The 22,316-nt window shown below is 37.9% G+C and overlaps 1 pseudogene; it reads right to left on the bottom strand.

The window, feature by feature from the left end:
* Window positions 1-4,483: 4,483 nt before the first annotated feature.
* Window positions 4,484-22,316, bottom strand: part of LOC132235389 (tubulin alpha-1B chain-like) — a 46,897-nt pseudogene continuing 29,064 nt past the window's right edge.

Raw genomic sequence — 22,316 nt, forward strand, 5'->3', positions numbered from 1 at the left:
TGTTAACAGCAGCAGATGCTATTTCTCTTCTCTGCACAAGCAAACTCTTATCAGATCCCCAATTTCTCACTTTGAAGTCTCCCTTGAATATCTCAGGAAAGTCTCAGGACATCCTGATGGATTCCCAAGCAATGTCTTCCTGGGTTCCTTATAGAGCCTAACATCCCCTCCCCCCCTTGCCGCCTGAGCCTCCTCTATGGTGACCTGAGGCACTGCTCTCTGAGGCCTACCAAGACACTAAGGAAGTGACTCATGGCCATGTCCCATTTTATGTCCAGCACAAGGTCAAGCCACATTGACTTTCTGCATGCTGTGTCAAAGATACTATAGCAGATGCACAACAGCCCTGCTATATTCTGCACCAAAGTGGGGAAACTCTTTCCTGCCTCTGAATTTCATGAACCATTCTTATCTGGCCAGAAGAGAGCTGGGCTCTCAACAAACATCTACCTATATGGGATTGGGTAGCTGGATATGCTGAGTGGCTGCACTGTGCTCAACATCTCCTTCCTCTCTTGGTGTCTAGTTGTATATGAGGTCTTGACCTTTAACCAAGCTAGCATACCTGATTTCCTCAGTCTTGATCCCATGCATACATAGATCTCGGGTATCCCACTACTGAGGGCATACATAGATCTCTTGTGTCTCACATCTTGAATCCTAGGATGACTACAGTCTAGGTTCAAGCCGGAACCATGTCTGCTCATCTAAGGAAATGATTCAGAATCATGTACTAAGTTTGAATCATCCAAGTAGGCCTGTGGCCATCTGCTCATACTTGTAAGGAAAGAGACAAATTATGGTTTGGGCATATGATTTTTGCTATAAACCTTATTGTTTTCTTTTAATGGCAAAAATGATATATTATTTAAAACTAAGGAATTGTTATAGCATGTGACTAACTGTACAATGAAATACTATATAAATTATACTTATAATTTGATGACAAACTAAATGGATGGAGCATGAATAAAACTGGCCCTCGACTAAAAATACAAATAAAAATCCCAGATTAGTTTTTAGCTTGCTTTCTTTTCTTTTCTTTCTTTCCTTTTGCTTGAGAGTGACAAGAAGTTATCAGGGAGAATGCCTGAATGATCATTCTTCCTTTCTTCCAATAATGAGTACTGATTACTTTCTCCCTGTATTGTCTTTCTCTTCACTTCAAAAAGGTGAAGAGGTTTGGTGACCTCAGCCTGCCAAGTCTTCAGGACCTGTTGTAGATGACACTCATAACTTCTCTGGTTTGGATTGATTTAAGCCACTGGGAGCATATGGACGTTAATTTTAGAGAGGGCCACCTTGATGATTTAAAGTCTTACATTAGTAGATAGAGATGAAAAGGTGAATATCAGATAGGAACTTTAGAAGCATGCTGCTCTATCTCACCCTCTGCCTTTAGACAGGATTTCCCATCAGTCATCTAATCCATTCTAAAACATATCTCAAACACATCCCACGGTTACATAGCCCCATGTCTCACAGGAATTATTATTTAGGAAAAGCTTTTCAACTATTGAAACTTAAGTCAATTATTCCATCTTTAGTGAAAATGACAAATAGTTATTTAATTCCCCTGGTCACTGCATGTGAAATGGAATATAAAGGAAAGTGCCTAAGCTCTAATGTCAGACAGACCTAACTTTAAATCCTGGCTTCACATTTACTATCTGTGTGACATTGGGAAAGGCATTTAATCTTTCTGAATTCCCCTTTCTGCAACTCTAAAGTGGAGATCTCATGCTCATCTAAGCAGGTAGTTATATGATGAAATGAACTGATAGATATGAACATGGTTGAATACATAATGTATTCAACAAATGCCCTTGACCTATGTGTTATTTTCAGATAGGCCCTAAATCCAAGTCATTATTTTGTATTGATCCTTCTGCTTACGTAGCAGGTGATGTCAGCAAGAAAGAACTCATTACAATTAAGGAAGTCTTTAGAAATCTAGTTATAGCCTGAAGATTGGACTGATATCCAGGAGATGGATTTATTTTGCAACCTAAGATTAGTTCAATGAAAAAGATTAATGAGTCACATTATATAATCAGCTCAAGCTAATGACAAATGAAAATGTTCTGGTTTTTAGCTAGGGTTGATTTAATATTATTTGTGCAATAATAGCATTAAATTCAAAGTCTGTTCTAGTGAATTGGACTTTACCCAGAACTTTCCACTCAGAAATGAGGTATTCTCATAATCTTACTGACGCCATGGGGGCAGCCCTTCTGTGGTGCAGTTTCCGGGCTGTCCCTCTGATTCTCAAACACCCTGCTTTCTCTTCTCCCTCCTGTGCTTAACTGTGAGGTGAGTGAAGCTTTCATCTGACTATTTCCATGATTTAAGTTATCTGGAAGAATCATAGGTAAAGCCAGAATCAAACATTAATAACCTAATTGGCATTGATTTATCTGACTAACCCTAGAAGAGAATAGAATCCTGAGTTAAGCTGTGCTGGGAAGAAGTCAGAGTGGAAAACCCAGACCCTTGGGAAGAAGTGGGTAATCCACAGGGCTGAGTAACTACTGGTGAGGGCTAGTTATAGCCTCAGCTGTCAGAACACACTGCTTATGTTTCAATTGGTATTTGGGTCAATTATGCCTTGTGCTGCCGTTACTGTTTTCATATTTCTGTCATTCCCACTAGGTTATAAAATCTTCAGGGTAAAAGAGCTTCCTTTTCATACCTGTGGCTTTCCCTCAGAGTGCTTTGCTTGTATCTAGTAGGAATTCAATAAATGCCTGCTGCATGAATAAATAAGTCAGTGGAAGGAAAGAGGATATGCAAAGTAGAATGAAGAGACATTGAAGAAAATCTGCTTTGCTTTGCCTAGGGCTGAACTTCATAATTCTATTTCCATTTATTGCTTCATGTAAACTACCCTTTTGTGCAGTCTTCTATTTTCTGCCCAACTTTGGGTCTTTCTATTCTTTCATTTTAACCTTCATGGCCACTGCCCCCAATACATCTGACCAGGCTCACCTCTCATGTGAAATATAGGGCTGTCTCCACTTCTTCCTTCTCACTGAACTCCTGGCACCCAGTTGATGATGCTCAAAGTGCCCAGGAAGAAATCCATCATTTCACTCTAATATCACATTAGCAGGAAACAGTCAGGGATCACTGCATGAGTGCTCTATTTTTAAGTTCAAATTACAGTATAAGAATTAATTAATTCACAAATAAAGGCAAACAAATATTAAACACACTAATTATATGCCAAGACTGGAAATTGAGTGTTACACAAGATGACTACTACAGGGGACTACTGAATGCATTTTGCTGAATAAAATTTTGTTACCCCGAATGATTTTTAAAGTTTGGTCTGAAATATTGGAATGATTTTACATTACAGAAATATTCATTTTGATGTTTCTTTCACTGGAATGCATTGTATTGATTCTTTCTCTTTTTATTTCCCCCATGAAATAATAATAAATTCAATTGTTTCTTATAATTAAAATGTTTATCTTGAGGTAATCATAGATTTACATACATTTAAGAAATAATACAGAGAGATCCCATGTATGATTTATGGCGTTTCACCCAATGGTAACATTTTGCAAAGCTACAATACAATATCACACAAGGATATTGACTTGGATACAGTCTCTATGCAGAACATTTCTAGCACCACCAGGGCCCTTCATTGCTCTTTTATCGTCACATCCACTTTCCTCTTGTTCATCCCCTTCTTACTCCCTGGCAACAACTAATCTGTTCTCCATTTCTATAATTTCATCATTTCAAGAATGTTACATAAATGGAACCAAACAGGCTGTAATCTTTTGGAACTGGCTGTCTTTTACTCAGCATATCTGGAGATTCATCCAGGTTGTTGAGTGTGTTAATAGTTCATCCTCTCTTCTTGCTGTGGTATGGACATACTGCAGTTTATTTAACCATTCTTCCATTTCTAGTTTTTGGCTATTAAGAATAAATCTATTATAAACATTTGTGTATAGCTTTTGGTGTGAACACCAGTCTTCATTTATTTGGTATTAATACCAAGGAATATGATCACTGGATTATATGGTAGTTGTGTGTTTAGTTTTTTGGAAACTGTAAAATAGTTTTCCAGAATGCTATACCATTTTACATGCCCACTAACAACATATGTGATTCAATTTCTCAGCTTTCTTGACAGCATTTGGTTTTGTCATTATGTATCTCACTGTGGTTTTAACGTGTATTTCTCTAATAGGTAATTACATTGAACATCTTTTCATATACTTTTTTGGTGTTTTTATATTTTGTTGGGTTAAATGTCTCTTCATGTCTTCTTCCCATGCTCTCACTGGATTTTTAAAAAGTTCTCAATGCCTTTACTTTTAAACATGAGGGGAAATCTTATAGGTATACATGAAAAAGACAGACATGATCACAGGTAAAAATGAAGAAAATCTTACCAGAAAGCTTTTAGCTGTTGAGCCTGAAGTTCTGAGTACACATGTTGCAGTGCTGAAAGGAATGGTAATTAGCATTCCTCTCCATCCTCCCCACCCTTTCTTTCAACAGGATCCACATCAACCTCCTCATAATCCTTCTCAAGGGCAACCACATCCTCATGGGCCTCAGAAAACTCTCCTTCCTCCATGCCCTCACCCATATACCATTGGACAAGGCACACTAGTCATATACCAGGTCAAACTTGTGGTCCAGGCGAGCCCAGGCCTCAGCAATAGTTGCCCAGGAAGCACATTAATTACCAGCCACACACATTCCACAAACTGGATGCTGCATTTTGTCTTGATGGTGGCAATGGCAGCATTGACATCTTTGGGAACCACGTCACCACAGTACAACACGCGGAAAGCCACGCATTTACTGTGGCAAGGGGCACATTTCACCATCTGGTTGCTGGCTCAGAGCACTCACTGGTGATCTCTGCTGCAGAAAGCTGTTCATGGTGGGCTTTCTCAGCAGAGATGATGGGCATGTGTGGCCAGAGGGAAGTGGATGCAGGGGTAGGGCACCAGGTTGGTCTGGAATTCAGTCAGATCAACAGGCAAAGCTCCATCAAACCTAAGGGAAAAGTGATGGAGGACACAATCTAGTTAATTAGGTGGTAAGGTTAGTGTAGGTTGGGCACTCGATATGGAAGTTTCTACATCAGATGTCATTGATGGCCTCATTGTCAACCATGAAGGCACAATCAGAGTGCTCCAGGGCGGTGTGAGTAGTAAGGATGGAGTTTTAGGGCTCACTTACATCTGTGGAACCTGAAGGGCTGTATACGTGGAGAACTCCAGTTTGGACTTCTTGCCCTGGAGACATCCCATCTGCAGGGAGGTGAACCCAGAACCAGTTTCCCCACCAAAGCTGTGGAAAAACAAGAAGCCCTGAAGACCTGTGCATTGGTCAGCTGGTTTCTGAATTTGGTCCAGGACTAGGCCAATGATCTCTTTGCCAATGGTGTAGTGTCCACAGGCATAGTTATTGGCAGCATCTTCCTTGCCTGTGACGAGCTGCTCAGGGTGGAAGAGCTGGTGGTAGGGACCACTGTGAACTTCATCAATGACTCTGGGTTCTAGGCCTGCCAACACTGCCCTGGGCACGTGCTTGTTAGCATCTGTCTCACTGAAGAAGATATTAAAGGAATCATCTCCTCCCCCAATGGTCATGTCACTTGGCAAGACTGGACATCGGGCTGGATGCCATATTCCAGGCAGTAGGGCTCCCAGTAGGCGTTGCCAGTCTGGACACCAGCCTGGCCAATATGGATGAAGACGCACTCACCATGGCTGAGGGTTAGAAAGCACAGGCAGCAGGAGTAGACACTGGGTCCCGGTTATTGTGCCCAACAAGCTAAGAGTCGAGGTAAGTAATGCACTTTCTCATTGACTTTTTAAAAAAATCTTGATTGTTGAAAGTATTATATAAGTCCCCCCCCCATTTTAAATTACTTTTTCATTGTTGAGTTTTGAGTTTTTTATATAGTCTAGATATTAGTCCTTTGCCAAATATATGGTCTGCAAATTTTTTTTTCCCTAGTCTGTAGCTTGTCTTTTGATCCTTTTAGTAGAATATTTCACAAGAGCAAAAGTTTTTAATTTTTATAAAGTTCAATTTATCAATTTTTACTTTATGGATTGTGCTTTTAATGTCAAATCTAAGAATTCTTTTCTTAGATCCTGAAGAATTTCTTCTATTTTTTAAAACTTTTATAGTTTTACACTGAAGTTTGTGATACGTTTTAAGTTAAATTTTTAATGAAGTGTGGACAGATGGGAGTTTATTTATTTTTTTGCTTGTGGATGTTCAATTGCTGCAGTTGAAAAGGTTATCTTTTCTTCAGTGAATTGCTTCTGCACCTTTGTCAGAAATCAGTTGGGAATATTTGTGTGAGTTTCCTCCTGGTTCTTTATTCTGTTCCATTGATCTATGTGCCTATTCATACAATTTTAATTACAGTATACTAGTAGCATCTTCTGAAATCAGTGGCTGGATTTATCTTTATTCCTCTTTTTCCAAATTATTTTAAATTTTCTAGTTTCTTTGCTTTTTCACATAAATTTTGGCATAATCGTCAGTATGTTTACAAAAAATGTTTCCTGGAATTTTGATAGAAACCATATTAAATCTGCATATCAATATGAGAAGAATTGATGTCTTTATTTAGTCTTCCAATCCAGAAACATGGTGTGTCTCTCCACATATTCAGATCTTTGATTTCCTGGAACCAATCCCCTTAACCACCGTTAAGTTTTTGGAGAGTCAAAAGTTATTAATGGAGTTTCAGCTTTGTGTGGGCTCAGTGCTCACATTGTTTAAAGGTCAACTCTACATGACATATATTTTTAATCCTTTTACTTTATTTTTATTTTTTCACCAAGGAACAAATGTAACAAACATGGTTGCTTTTTTTCTAATCCTTTTACTTTAAATCTACCTATATTGTTATATTTGAAGTGAGTCTCTTATAAATAGTAGATAGTTGGGTCATGTTTGTTAACTTATTCTGCTGATCTCTGTCTCGATTTGTAAAGACCTTTTATGTTTAATGTAATTACTGATTTGTTAGGAATCAAAGCTATTTTATATTTTGTTTTGTTTTTCCTCTCCAGTTTTCATTTCTCATCCTTTTTTCTTCCCCCCCCCCCCTCTGTGGGATACTTGAACATTTTAAAAAATTTGATTTTGATCTTTCTGTACAGTAGTTTTGAATGTATCCCTCTATAAAGCTTATTTAGTTGTTGTTCTAGGTGTGACATTTAATATTTAGGTGTCATCATTTTATCAGTCTAAGTAAAGAGAAATCTTACCTCTTTACCCTCCATGGCTTATAATATACAACTGTTTTTCATTATTCACAGTAATTATGTTTTATCAATTTTCTTTGAATGCTGAATTAGCATATACCAAATTATTGTTCTCAGAAGAAATATCAAGTTAGGTTCCTATGAGGTGCATATTGTGTTTTTGCAAACTAATCAAAACATAACCCTGATTTATGTATGCTTCTTATTTTTTTCTTTTCCCAGGTTTTTAATATTATTTTTTTCAATTACAAGTTGATATTCAATATTATATTAGTTTCAGTAGCACTGCAAGGTGGTAGGACACTTATATAATTTACAAAGAGTTTCTTCTATTTTTTAAAACTTGATCCTCTCAGTTAACCCAGTACCCACCTGGCACCATAAATATTACAACATCATTGACTATATTTTTTGTACTATAATTTACATTCCTGTGACTGTTTTTTAACTACCAATTTGTACTTTTTAATCCCTCTGCTTCCTTTCACCCAGACCACTTAGTCCCCTCCAATCTGGGAACCATCGACCTCCTCTCTATCAGTGTCTGTTTCTGTTTTGTTTGCTTATTTTGTTCGTTAATTTCATATTTAAGTGAAATCATATGGTATTTGCTTTTCTCTGTTTGACTTTTTTCCCCTCACTTAGTATCATATCTTCTAGGTCCATCCATGCTGTCATAAATGGTAAAATTTTACTCTTCTTTATAGCCAAGTAATATTCCATTGTTTATATGTACCACTACTTGTTTATCCACTCATCTATTGATGAGCACTTAGGTTGCTTTCATACCTTGGCTATTGTAAATAATGCTGCAATGAACATAGGGATGCATATTTCTTTTCGAATTAGTGTTTTGGATATCTTTGTATAAATACTCCAAAATGGAATTGCTGGATCATAAAAGAGTTTTATTTTTAATTTTTTTAGAATCCTCCATACTGTTTCCCATAGTGGATGCACCAATTTGCAATCCCACCAACAGTGCACGAGGGTTTCCTTTTTTCCACATCCTTGCCAACACTTGATGATAGCCACCTGACAGGTGTGAGATGGTATCTCACTGAGGTTTTAATTTGAGTTTATCTAATGATTAGTGAGGTTGAGCATTTTTTCATATGTCTATTGACCATCTATATATCCTCTTTGGAGAAAAGTCTATTTAGACCCTCTGCCCCATTTTTTAATTTTTTTTTTTTGGTGTTAAGTTGTCTCAATCCTTTATAAATTTTAGATATTCACCTTATCATATATATGGTGAATATGTTCTCCCATTAAGTAGGTTGTCTTTATGTTTTGTTGATGATTTCCTTTGGTTTGCAAAAACTTTTTAGTTTGATATAGTCACATTTGTTTATTTTTTGTTTATTTCCATTTTGAGTTTATTTTTGTATGCGGTGATCTAGTTTCATTTTTTGCATGTATCTGTCCACTTTTCCCAACACCATTTATTGACTAGACTGTATATTACCCCATTGTAAATGTCTGCTTCCATTGTCAACTATTAATTGACCACATAGGCATAAATTTATTTCTGGACTCTATATTCTGGTCTATTGATCTATGTGTCTGTTTTTATGCTAGCACCATGCTATTTAAAAATATATATATATTATTGACTTCAGAGAGGAAGAGAGAGGGAGATAGAGATAGAAACATCAATGATGAGGATCATTGATCAGCTGCCTCCTGCCTTCCCACTACTGGGGATTGAGCCCGAAACCTGGGCATGTGTCCTGACCAGGAATCAAATCATGACCTCCTGGTTCATGGGTCAATGCTCAACAACTAAGCCACACAAGCCAGGCAGTACCATGGTATTTTGATTACTAAAGACTTGTAGCATAGTTCAATATCAGGTAGTGTGAGTGGGATACCTCTGACTTTGTTCTTTTTCCTTAAGATTGCTTTGGCTATTTGGGGTCTTTTGTGATTCCATATAAATGTTAGGATTAATTTTTTAGTTCTGTGAAAAACACCATTGGTATTTTGATAGGGATTGCATTGAGTCTATAGTTTGCTTTGGATAGTATAGACATTTTAACAATGTTAATTCTTCATATCCATGAGCACACTATATGCGTCAATGTATTTGTATCTTCTTTAATTTCTTCAGTGTCTTATAATTTTCTGAGTATAGGCCTTTTACCACCTTGGTTAAATTTATTCCTAAGTATTTTATTTTTTTAGTGCAATTACTTTCTTAGTTTCCCTTTATGATAGTTCATTATTAGTATATCAAAATGCAACCAATTTCTGAATATTAATTTTGTATTCTACTACTTTACTGAATTCATGTATTGGTTCTAATAGCTTTTTTAGTGGAATTCTAGAGTTATTTTTATAAAGTATCAAGCCATCTGCAAATGGCAGTTTTACTTCTTCCTTCCCAATTGGGTGCCTTTGTTTCTTTTTCTTGTCGGAGTGCCCTGGCTAGTGCTTCCAGTACTGTGCTGCATAAATGTGACGGCAGAGGATATCCTTGTCTTGTTCTGATTTCTAGCTTTTCCCAGTGAGTATGATGTTGGCTGTGAGTTCGTCATAAATGGGCTTTATTATGTTGAGGTATGTTCCTTCTGTTCCAACTTTGAGAGTTTTTTTTTTTATCATAAATGGGTGCGGAATGTTGTTAAATGTTTTCTGTGTCTATCAATGTGTTTATATGATTTTTATCCTTTTTTTTGTTTATATTGTATGTTTCTGTTGAAATACATCTTATTTAATATATATTGTGGATTCATTAACTTTGAACTCATGGCTGACATCTCTATAACTCATGCCTAAATGAACTTTATCTAAAACATATATTTTCTCCATAAGGCACATCACAGCCTTTTAGCACTTAGGAACATGAGACAAAACTTCAGCATCGCACTTGGAGCCCATTTTAAACAGTGAATTCATGCACAAAAATTACAACATGTCTGTCACTTGATGTTAGTATCCATTGATTGTCTTTTTACACTTAGTTTGAGATCTTCCTGGTTCTTGGCATAATGGATGAATTTTTAAATTGAAATTTAAGCATTTTCATATTGTGCTAGGAGCCCCCAGATCTTACTTAAATCTTCCATTTTTGTTGGCAGTTTCTACCAGAGCGCTGGCAGGAGAAGGAATCTTATTACACCCAGGTGGAAGTAGCAGTGCAGATTCCCCATTTGGCCTCAATTGACACCAGAGCAGGAGGCTTTTTGTTACACTTGGGCATGGATGGGAGTTCTAGCTTTGCAGGTGAAATCCACTGACACTGCAGCGAGGCTGGCCTTGTTACCACTGGGCCATAGGGAACTTCCCAACCTTCCATTAAACTTCCTCTGAATATACTCCCAGTGGGGTATAGATGCATGTTCAAAAAAATCTTCCTTATATCTAGGAAATAGATAGAAATACATTTCCCTAATGAAGTTTTTAGTCCTACATTTCTATTACTCCCTACTGATTAATTCTTTTATTTGTGGACCTGTCTGGGTCTGGCAATTTCCCAGATGCTTTTCTTCACACAAAATAAATGTTGATATGTGTAGCTACTATTTTTTCCCATCTTTACTCCAGTATTTTTCTGTTCTTCCTGCTGTTTTCACAATTCACCACCTCTGTGCCTTGCTTTTCATTGTTTACTCCTTTAGAATGTTTGTTTGTGTTAGATGTGATCTTTTCAGAGCATTTCACATTCAAAAATAAAGAACAGCTCTAAAGGGAAGTAGGTTAAGTGCTGGGAATGTGAGTCGATGCACCTGAGGTTTCTCCCTCTGGATGGAGGGGGGGCTTCTTAAGTTGACTGAGGAAGGGTCAATAGGAGAGACTGGCTGAGGAGCTGATTTTGAAGACTACAACCCATTTCCTCTGAGGAAAAAAGATAATGCAAAACTATTTTAGATCGTATTTCCCTGTCTCAGCCACTTGGTGTAGTGGCAACCAGGAGCTATAAATAGATAAGCTTTGCTAGAGGCATCTTAAAGAATCATGAGGCTGGTCTTGCTCATGACATTTCAGAAACTAGCATGTTAGCGATTGATACCATCCTCTCTAATTTCTCATTTGCAAATATTACTCATGGGAATTGTCACCCCTTTGTCAGTCTTTGGTATTTTCAGAGCTATCCCCCACTCTACACACTCTCAGGCTTTTGGATGGCCAAAGGATTAAGGGATTGATTAGCAAGTTCTGCTAATGATTTTGATTAGCTACATTTGTTTACATATAATTATTTTTTCTTGGCAATTAAAATGTAGTCACAGTATTCATACTTGATATAATTTGGGGTAAAGATTACCCTAATAAATTCAGATATATTTATAATTTCCAAGCAACTATAGAACAATCTATCAAATCTATCGTAGCTGTATTTTCTGAGGGGAAAAATGTTCTGTTTTGTTTTAAAATTTGAAGTAGTTTTTGCTTATGAAAGGTGACTGATAACTAAAATTGTATTTTTAAAAACAATGCTTCCCAACAAATTATTCACTGGATGAAATTGATACTAATCTAGGACATAGTAACTTTTTCTTTGGAGAGGCATTTGAAAGATTTGGCCTTTTGGATCATTTACTAGATTATTCTTTGTAGAACCCTAAAAAGAGTAGGTGTCCCCATCCATCTGTGTTCACAGACCTCAACAAAACACTATATTTGTGGACACTCACATTCAGCTAGGATCTGAGCAGTTTCCTTTTCCCCCTTATGGAAAATAAAGTAGTTATCTTGATTGATCCAGGTTAACAGCTGGGCGGGGCTGAGCTGATCCTACTCTGAGTCCCTGGCAGCTGTGTGGCTCCCTGAACCCTAGCTGAGAAGAGCAGAATCACCAGGGTACCCAGACCCTGATGGGTTGTGGTAGTGATAATTCCTTCCCTAGCCTGCCAGTAAGGCCCATTGGATAGAAGCAATTGCTGCACTTTTGATGGTGTGCATTCTGTTGACCATGCTTTCCTAAGTTCTTTTTGGAGGCACTAATAACAATTAGTAAATTGCCTTTTCAAAGACTTTAAGGTCATCCTAGTTGGCTACGTTTTGTTTTAAAGCTTTTCAAAGAGACCAACCACATTCTTCTCCTCACAGCTGCATATTAATGATTGGAGGCCTGGTGTATGAAATTTGTGCCCTGGGGGGAGGGGTGTCCCTCAGCCCAGACTGCACCCTCTCCGATCTGAGACCCCTTGGGGGATGTTTGACTGCCCACAGGGATCGGGCCTAAACCAGATCAGGCCTAAACCGGCAGTCAGACATCCCTCTCACAATCTGAGACTGCTGGCTCCCAACCGCTCGCTTGCCTGCCTGATTGCCCCTAACTGCTTCTGCCTGCCAGCTTGATCACCCCCTGCCAGCCAGATCGACACCTAAATGCTCCCCGATCATCTCCAACTGCCCTCCCCTGCAGGCCTGGTCACCCCTAGCTGCCCTCCCCTGCTGGCCATCTTGTGGCTGTGGGTGCCACCATCTTTGAGGGTGGAGCAGTCAATTAGCATATTCCCTCCTTATTGGCTGTGGGTGCCACCATCTTTGTGACAGTGTGAAGGTCAATTAGCATATTCTCTCTTTATTAGATGGGATAGTTCCTTAGGAATGTGAGTGAAGCAGCTTCAACTCTAATTTCGGTATGACTTGATGGTAATTTCAGAATATCTAAACCAAAGCTCCCAGTGGGACACAATTCCCCTAGCAACCCGGGGGGTACTTTGCCACAGAGTAACTCCCATGCATGTGCCTCATCAGCCACTTGGCTCTTGTGAGTGGCAACTCAGAAGCAGGAGAAGGAGCTGTGGCTGTGGATTCCTCATCAGCACTAATGCTGCTCTCTGTACAGTTTAACTCCCTTCAGCTTGGGTTTCCCACAGACACTGCTGACTGTGACTGCTGGTAAGTTGACTAAGGCTGGAGGTCAACAATCAGGAAAATGCTTTTAATTATTAAAGGATCAACTCATCTAAATGCACAAATCTTCTGAGCTAGGGGACAAACAACTGGGTCTCAGGGGAAGAAGTTTTCCCTTTCTCTTTAACAAAAACAACCAAACAAAGCAGTTGTTGGGGTGCCAAAGGGCATTCCCTAGGGCAGTGATGGCGAACCTATGACACGCGTGTCAGAGGTGACACGCGAACTCATTTTTTTGGTTGATTTTTCTTTGTTAAATGGCATTTAAATATATAAAATAAATATCAAAAATATAAATCTTTGTTTTACTATGGTTGCAAATATCAAAAAATTTCTATATGTGACGCGGCACCAGAGTTAAGTTAGGGTTTTTCAAAATGCTGACACGCCGAGCTCAAAAGATTTGCCATCACTGCCCTATAGTATTAAAATTCTAAATTTAGAACTTAAAATATTGAATATGGAAGCTGCTCTTAATTACTCTCCAAACTGAAGCTGCTGATAATAGAGTCTCTTTGCCAATGTGATCTATACTTAATCACTTGATCCTTGACTCAGCCCCAGACCATGGAGTACTTGAACCCAACAGTACAGCCTCATTGGAGCTTTGTGTGTCTGCCATAAATTAGCAGCTTCTCTTATCCTACATTAAGCTCCTCAGCGTATAATTATCCATCCCACATATTCAGCTTATTTCCAAGGTAAATGTTTCTGCACATCTAACGACTGATTCACAGTACAAAACAAGTCGTCTCTCTACCTGCTCCCTGTCACCACGACCAGGCACTTCGTGAGCTCTTGCTCCGTGCTCTGTTCTCAGGGTTGGGCTGCTGTCACATTTTAGATTTTAATGGTTACACAAAGATGATGGTGAGCCTAAGGTTGCATCTTTCTCCCTTTTACTCTTTCTTTTTCTTTCTTTCTACAATTTGAAGGGAAAATGTCAAGATTTGTTTAGAGCGATAAAGTTGGATTTAACTTAAAAAAATATTAGGACATCACTCAATCAAAATAGTTTACAATGTTACCAAAGGAAAAAAGCTTCATAAAATTAGCATGCATATTGCTTAGGAGATAATATGACGATTCTGAACATTTGGCTGCATTGAGTAATTAGAAGTGTCTGTTTCAAATCTTAGATTAGGTTTCTGGGCATCTGCATGAGACTCATAAGTACATGGCAGCTTCCATATTTAATCGCTGTGGTACTGAACATCAATAGCAGAAGGGACTAAAAACAGAGACAGATAATGCACTCTAAATGGCCAATAAACATAGAAAAATGGGTTCAAACTAATTAATAAGCCTGGAAATGAAAATTAAAGCGAGTCAAATATATGGTGACAGAAGATGATTGGACTTGGGGGCCGGGCACATAATGCAATATACAGATCATGTATCATAGAATTGTGCACTTGAAACCTATATAATGTTATTAACCAATGTCATCCCAATAAATTTAATAAAAGAAAAAAAGGTAAATTAAAATAATCTATTTCTGCCTATCAAATTTGCAAATATATGAGAAACAATAATAACGAGCGCAGTAGTGATGAAACTGGGGAGTTACTAGAGTCAAATAGATTGGTTTTGCTTCTTAGACCTTCCTCTTACTGGCGAAGGCAACTGATTTATATATTTTTATTAAATAAATCATTTATTTTTTGTAAGACTATTTTTCTCATCTGTATTTGCAGATAATATATTAGCAATCACATCACAGGGTTTTTGAGGGAATTAAATGAAATAGTGCTTTTGAAGTGTTTAATATATCATCTGGCACAACACAGTAAATACTCAATTAATATTAGAATTATAAAAATTATTTTAAGTTACAAGCCTAATATACTGATGGGGGAGTATAAACTGCTAAACCTTTAAGAATGTGATATTTATGTCAAAACCTCAATGATGTGTATACACATGCCTTAATCATTCCACTTCTGAGGACACAGGGCACTATATATGTTTACAAGGGTTTCTTTTTTTCTTTCTTTCTTTCTTTCTTTCTTTCTTTCTTTCTTTCTTTCTTTCTTTCTTTCTTTCTTTCTTTCTTTCCTTCCTTCCTTCCTTCCTTCCTTCCTTCCTTCCTTCCTTCCTTCCTTCCTTCCTTCCTTCCTTCTTTCTTTCTTTCTTTCTTTCTTTCTTTCTTTCTTTCTTTCTTTCTTTCTTTCTTTCTTTCTTTCTTTCTTTCTTTCCAGTAATGGCAAAAATGGAAACAATTTATTACCCTTTTTTCTTGATTTTTGCAGTAGGCCTGTAGAACTATGAACTTCCCTCTCAGGACTGGTTTCACTGTGTCTCATAGATTTTGGATTGTTGTGTTTTCATTGTCAATCGTTTCCAGGATGTTTTTAATTTTTTTAAATCTCTTTGGTAACCCAATCATTGTTTAATAGCATGCTATTTAGCTTCCAAGTGTTTGAATTTTTTTGATTGTTTTTATTGTAGTTTATTTCTAAGTTTATGCCATTGTGATCTGAGAAGATGCTTGATATGATTTCAATCTTCTTGAATTTGGAGAGACTTTCCCTGTGACCTAATATATGGTCTGTTTTTGAAAATGTCCCGTGTGCACTTGAGAAGAACGTGTATTCCATGGCTTTTGGGTTAAATGTTCTGAAGATGTCACTTAAGACCATCTGATCTAGTGAGTCATTTAGGATTGAGGTTTCTTTGCTGATTTTTTGTCTAGAGGGTTTACCCAGTGATGTCAGTGGGGTATTAAAGTCCCCTATTATGATTGTATTGTTGTTGATCTCTCTCTTGATATCTTTTATGTATTTGGGTGCTCCTGCATTGGGTGCATATATGTTTACCAGGGTTATATCCTCTTGCTGTATTGATCCCTTTAGTATTATGAAGTGGCCTTTCTTATCCTTGTTATGGTCTTCACTCTGTGGTCTATTTTGTCAGATATAAGTATTGCTACCCCAGCTTTTTTTTTCTTTTTCATTTCCATTTGCCTGAAAGATATTTTTCCATCCTTTCATTTTCAGTATGTGTGAGTCCCTTGTTCTGAGGTGGGTCTTTTGTAGACAGCATATATATGAGTCATGCTTTCTTATCCATTTAGGCACTCGATGTCTTTTGATTGGAACATTTAGTCCATTTACATTTAAAGTTATTATTTATAGGTACTTGTTTGTAGCCATTTTTATTTTTTGTGCCTGTGTTCCTTCTTTCCTTTTTATTTCTTCTTTTTACACCAGTCCCTTTAGCATTTCTTGCATTGCTGGCTTGGTAGTGATAAACTCCCTTATCCTTTTTTTTTTGTCTGTGAAGCTACTTATTTCCCCTTTCAATTTTGAATGATAGCCTTGCTGGATAGAGTATTCTTGGATTCAGTCCCTTGCTTTGCATCACTTTGTAAACTTCCTTCCATTTCTTTCTCGCCTGATGTTTCTGTTGAGAAATCATTTGATAATCTAATGGGAGATCCCTTATACATAACTTCCTGTCTCTCTCTTGAAGCTTTTAAGATTCTCTTTGTCCTGAACATTTGCCATGGTAATTATGATGTGTCTTGATGTGGGTCTTTTAGGGTTCATCTTACTTGGGACTCTCTGTGCTTGTGTGACTTTTTTCTTCCCCAAATCAGGTAAGTTTTCTGACATTATTTCTTCAAATAGGTTTTTTAACCCTTGCTCCTCTTCTTGTTGTTCTGGCACCCCTATTATACATATGTTGCTTCGTTTCATGTAGTCCCAAAGCTTCCTTAGGCTTTCCTCCTGTCTTTTAATTTTTTTCTCCAGTTGCAGTTCAATTTGGGTATATTTTGCTGCCCTGTCTTCTAATTCACTAATTCAGTTCTCCACTTCTCCTAGTCTACTAATGAAACTTTCCATAGTGCTTTTAATTTTAGCTATGTCACTCTTTATTTCCTCTTGATTCTTACGTAAGTTGTTATCAAACGGTAATGGAATAATAAAAAATTTGGTTTGTTCACCTACTAAAGTTTCATTCAGGTATTATTTAGCATGTTTTTGAGGAATATTTCATGTCTGGGAACAATTATACTGTGTGAAAATAATTGTTACCAGTGGTCAGTGGTGTTACCTGTTATTTGTATTTTGTATTAATACCTGATTGTAATTTTGAATTTTTCTGTACTTAGTCAATAAATACTTTTTGGACATCTGCTGCATATTAGGCACTATGGTGGGTGCCATGGGTATAGTCATGAATAAAGCTGCCCACATGAAGCTTCTCTTGGAAAATATGCTACTTTTATGATAAAGAAGCTATTAATAAAACAGCAGGGGAACTGTATTAGTTTGCTAGGGCTTCTATTACACAGTGCCACATATTGGGTGGCTTAGAGCACAGAAATTCTTTTCTTATAGTCCCTGAGGCCAAGAGCCTGACATCAAGAAGTCTAAAGGGTTGGTTCCATTTCAAGGTCTCTTTCCTTGGCTTGCAGATGCCTGTCTTCTCTCTGTGTCTTCACATGGTTTTTTCTCTGCAATGGTGTCCAAATTTTCTCATCTTATAAGGGCAACTGTTAGATTGGATTGGAGCCCACTCTAGTGACCACACATAATTATCTCTTTAAAGATTCCCATCTCCAAATATAGTCATATTCTGAGGTACTGGGGGTTAAAACTTTAACCTAAGAATGGGGTGATTGACAGAATTCTGCTCATAACAGAAACCATTCGATAATATTTCTTATCAGGAAGTTACTCTTTTGAACCACATGTACCTCTCTCTTCCTTTTCCCTTCAACGGAATATTTTTAGCCCCTTTGGAGTCTCTCTTCTGGAAGACTAAGAACATGTATCTCTCTTTGAAAGTTTGTTCATTGGTCCCAGACTGAGCAGCTGTGGAAATTTCAGTTTAGGTGAAGGTAACCTTAGATGGGCTGTCATAAATCACTTTGGGAAAACAGTGACATTCAAGGGTTTCCCTGGCCATTCACGTCTATTCCAGAGTGAACTCTGGATTCCTGGCGAGTCTCAGCCCAAAACTAAGTATTTCAGGTGGACATCCCAGGAGAACTGCCTGAGGTAGAGGGTGGTGTCCCAAGGTCTAAACAGATTCAGATGCATGGTTTGAAATGTAATATTCTTCTAGGAGTGACAGATGCTATCCAAGGAGAATGAGTCATTGATGAAGAGCAGTAGTAAAAATAGTTGTGTAATTCTATAAACCAGAAGCTTCTTTTATTACATAAATCCAATTTGGCTTTCATTAAAAGAGAGATAAACAAAAGGAAAAATAGACAATTATTCTCAGATGGAGGATTACCACAATTTCATGTAGAAGTGGACGTGAACCTAGCAACATCAACTTCAATCTTCTGTTTTAAAGGTTGAAAACTGGTCCTCCATGGCCATTTGGTTTGGCTTCACTTCATATACATGATGAGCAGCTGATCTCGTGTGCAGGGATCACAGCGTCAGTCCAGTATCATTTTGGTGTTATTCCATGAGAGCAGGAGGAGGCGTGTGTGCTGGAGGAAATTAGGACTGGACCTAGGAATTAGGACTCTTGAGTTTCCATCACTCTTTGCACTAAGATCTGCATGCCAGTGGGCACCCTGAGTGCTCTCTTTGAATATATTTTTATTGATTTCAGAGAGAAATGGAGAGGGAGATAGAAACATCAGTGATGAGAGAGTTATTGATTGGCTGCCTCCTGAACACCCCCTACTGGGGATTGAGCCCACAACCTAGGCATGTGCCCCGACCAGGAATAGAACTGTGACCTCCTGGTTCATAGGTCAATGCTCAACCACTGAGCCATACTGGCCAGGCCTGAGTGCTTCTTTGGTATGTCTTTCTTAAACCTTCAAAATGGAAGTTGGATAATACAATTTCTTCCATAAGTGTTTCATGGGTGCCACTCATTCTATATTCAGGGCAACAGACTTGGCAGGTGGGCACAGATGTGTTTGGCAGAGAATGGTTATGGAATTATGCCTAGAATACTAAAGAAAGGAGCGGTAGCCTCACATTGTGCCTAAAGAATTAATGAAGATTGAGAATGAGGAGGTGAAAAAATTACAAAGGTGGAAAATGAACAAATAGAGTTGCAGTGTTGTGTTCACCTCCACGCACTCAGCAAGCTCCCACCTCACTGCTCACATATTGATTCAATGCTGATACATTTTGCTTGCTTTCTTAGATCCTGGAACACAAATTTTACCTTTGTTTTTTATTAACAAATAAAAACATCTTCATTCTATTGTCTTTTCCTCTTGAAAGGCAAAGCTCCTAATTTTCAGGGTGCCAAATATAAAGAGATTGCTGAAAGTCATTTTAATTTTTCCTTTTGATTAGGTTTTAAAAACATTTTCATTTTGCTTTTCTCTTTCTTCCTCTCTTCTGTTGTCTTCAGTGTGTGATTAGGTTTGTTTTCAAAGGGTGTTACAACCTTAGTAAAATTTTCATTAGCATTCTCTGTGCATACTTTAATTACAGAAAGCTCATGTTTTGCTCAAGTCACTGGAGAAATGAAAGGTATAATCTAATGCTAAACATGCTTGTATTTTGCATTAATTTAACTGGACCCCCTTCTCCAATGTAAGAACAGAAACAAGGCCATAGACCAACACCCGCTTTCAGAAAAATTTTTAAGTAACACAGTTCCAAGACTGTTTCCAATTATCTCATGTCCTTTTTGGTTTTAAAGGATAAAAATCTATATGAGGCGTTGTACCTTCGTGTAGGAAACAGCATTAATTGCTGACATTTTTACGTGCTGCTGAGGAGTGTACATGTGGTATAACATATATTTCCACAGGGCTTCTGTAGCAATTGTACAATTTTTACTTGGGTTACTTGCATTAGTCCTTTCACTAAATTGATGCTGCTAATTTTATTCATTTAAAAAAATTAAATTTAAACCACGAGCTTTCTCTCACATATATGGAAACCTAATAAACTATATTTTATCTGTCAAACCATCTTTAATACATGGTGATTATAGGAATAATGGTTTTGAGATTTTCGTCTGTTTTATTTCACCTACAAGAGAAGAACATATATTTTCTAATGATTTGAACTTCTATTTCTGTGATTTTAAATGTACCTAAAACTTAGCTCTTGAGTGTCAGATCCAAGAACCTATATTTCTAGTGACTTTCACACAGTATCTTTCTTCTTTTTTAAAAAATCCTCACCCAAGGATATGTTTTTAATGATTTTAGAGTGAGGGGAAAGTGGGAGAAATGAGAGAGAGAGAGAGAAAGAGAGAGAGAGAGAGAGTGAGAGAGAGAGAGAGAGAGAGAGAGAGAGAGAGAAGAAATATAGGTGTGAGAGAAAAACATTGGTTGGTTGCCTCCTATATGTGCCCTAACCTGGGGATCTAACCTACCACCTAGATATGTGCCCTAACTTGGAATTGAACTAGCACCCTTTTGGTGCATGGGACAACACTCCAACCAACTGAGCCACACTGGCCAGGGCACTTTCTTTTTTAAACATTTCCTTAAAAAACATTTATTTATTATTATTATTGTTGTTGTTGTTGTTGTTGTTGTTATTATTGAATAGATTTGAACATAACTCTCCCCATGTGCCAAAGAACAAAATGTTACAAAAAATGCCTGCTTGTGTGCTATGGTTCCTTGACAAAGTATTCTGAACTAGGCAGGAGCCCATTGAGGACTGCAAAAACCAGATAGTTATAGGATATGACCCTGCCCCTGACCCTAACTCCTTACACTCTCTGCCCTCAGCTTCCAGGAACTCACTCCTGAAACTGTTGGCCACTGAACCTGAGAAGTAGAAGTGGTTAAAATGTCCACAGAACAAAGGGTGGATGGCATTCATCCAGGTCAGTTCACAATCAGTGCACACCATAACCTGAAGGTGGTTCATTAAATCACAACGAGAAGTCACTGTCAGAGACCTGAAATACTCAGAATTTGCATGTCATTTTTCCTGTGGACAAGCTTGCATGGGAAGCCAAACAATAATTATAAAATTGCTATCTAAGTGTGGAATTAGAAAATGGTAGTTAATGGCATCCGGGGAAAAGATCTGGATATATCTATTTCACAAAAGGGATGTTCTTAACTAATGGGACCACAGTATTTGAAGTCCATTAGCTAATACTTCTTTATCCCTGTATATGCTTAGATAGGCATTCTAGCATTTACTTCAGTGCCTCGCCTTGTTCTGTTTCCTAACTGACCAACCCCTTTAAATGATTGATACATTCTTTATTTAGATATGTCAATACATTTAATCATAGGATGGTGAAATTAGCCTTGCCTGGGAGCCATTCTATCTCTTTAAAATGATGGTCATTTACCTACCAAATATTTATGGAGTGTCTCCTATGTGCCAGGCCCTAAGCCTGCATTAGGCATTCAGCATAAAGAGAGGCAAGTTATGCAGTCTAGTGGGGGAAGTAACAATTACACAAGCAATTGTAGTAATGTGTGATAAGTGTTACAGAATATAAAGGGCAAAGAGCTATGGATCACATCACTGCTAGTCTAGGGGACTAAGGAGGGCTTCTGGGAGAAAGTGATGCCAAATTTGAGACTTGAAGGATGGAGTTCAGAAGCACAGAGATGAGAGAAGTCTTTTCGATAAAGGGAACTTTCTGTACGAAGGCCCAGAGGAGCGAGAGTACAAGTTACTTTCAAGGCACAGAAAGAAGTTCATAAGGGCTATGAAAATGGCTGGTGAGCTCTGCAGGGATCCTCATGGAGAGTCTTATCAGATTGGACTGGATCCTACAAACAGTGGGGAAGACTCCGGAGTGTTTTAGAGGAGAATGATGATTAAGTTTGCAGTTCAGAAAGATCACGCTTGCTGTAGCATGGAGAAGAGATCTGTGGGAAGAAAGATTAGAAAATGTAAAGCCAATTAGTGGGCCATGGCACTATTTCAGGCAAGAATGGATGGTGGATTGATAGGGTTAATCAGGGTAGTGACAGTGAGAATGGAAGAAAATAGTGTTTTGAGACATATTTTTGGGAAAGAATAGATAGGACTCGATATCTAGAAGAATGTAAAAGGTGGATGAATCAAGAATGACTCCAGGTGTTGCTAACGTAGGAGATGGTAGGGAAAGGCTGGGTGTGGGAAGAAGGTGATGAATTCAGGCCAGAACAGGATGAAGGAAGTGTTCATGAATCTGGGAAGCAGTTGGATACATAAATCTGTAGCCTGGGAGAAATGTTAGAACTGCAGGTAAGATTTTGGAATCATCATCAGTAAA

Source organism: Myotis daubentonii, chromosome 1, assembly GCF_963259705.1.
Source record: "Myotis daubentonii chromosome 1, mMyoDau2.1, whole genome shotgun sequence".
In the NCBI taxonomy this organism is placed as follows: domain Eukaryota; kingdom Metazoa; phylum Chordata; class Mammalia; order Chiroptera; family Vespertilionidae; genus Myotis; species Myotis daubentonii.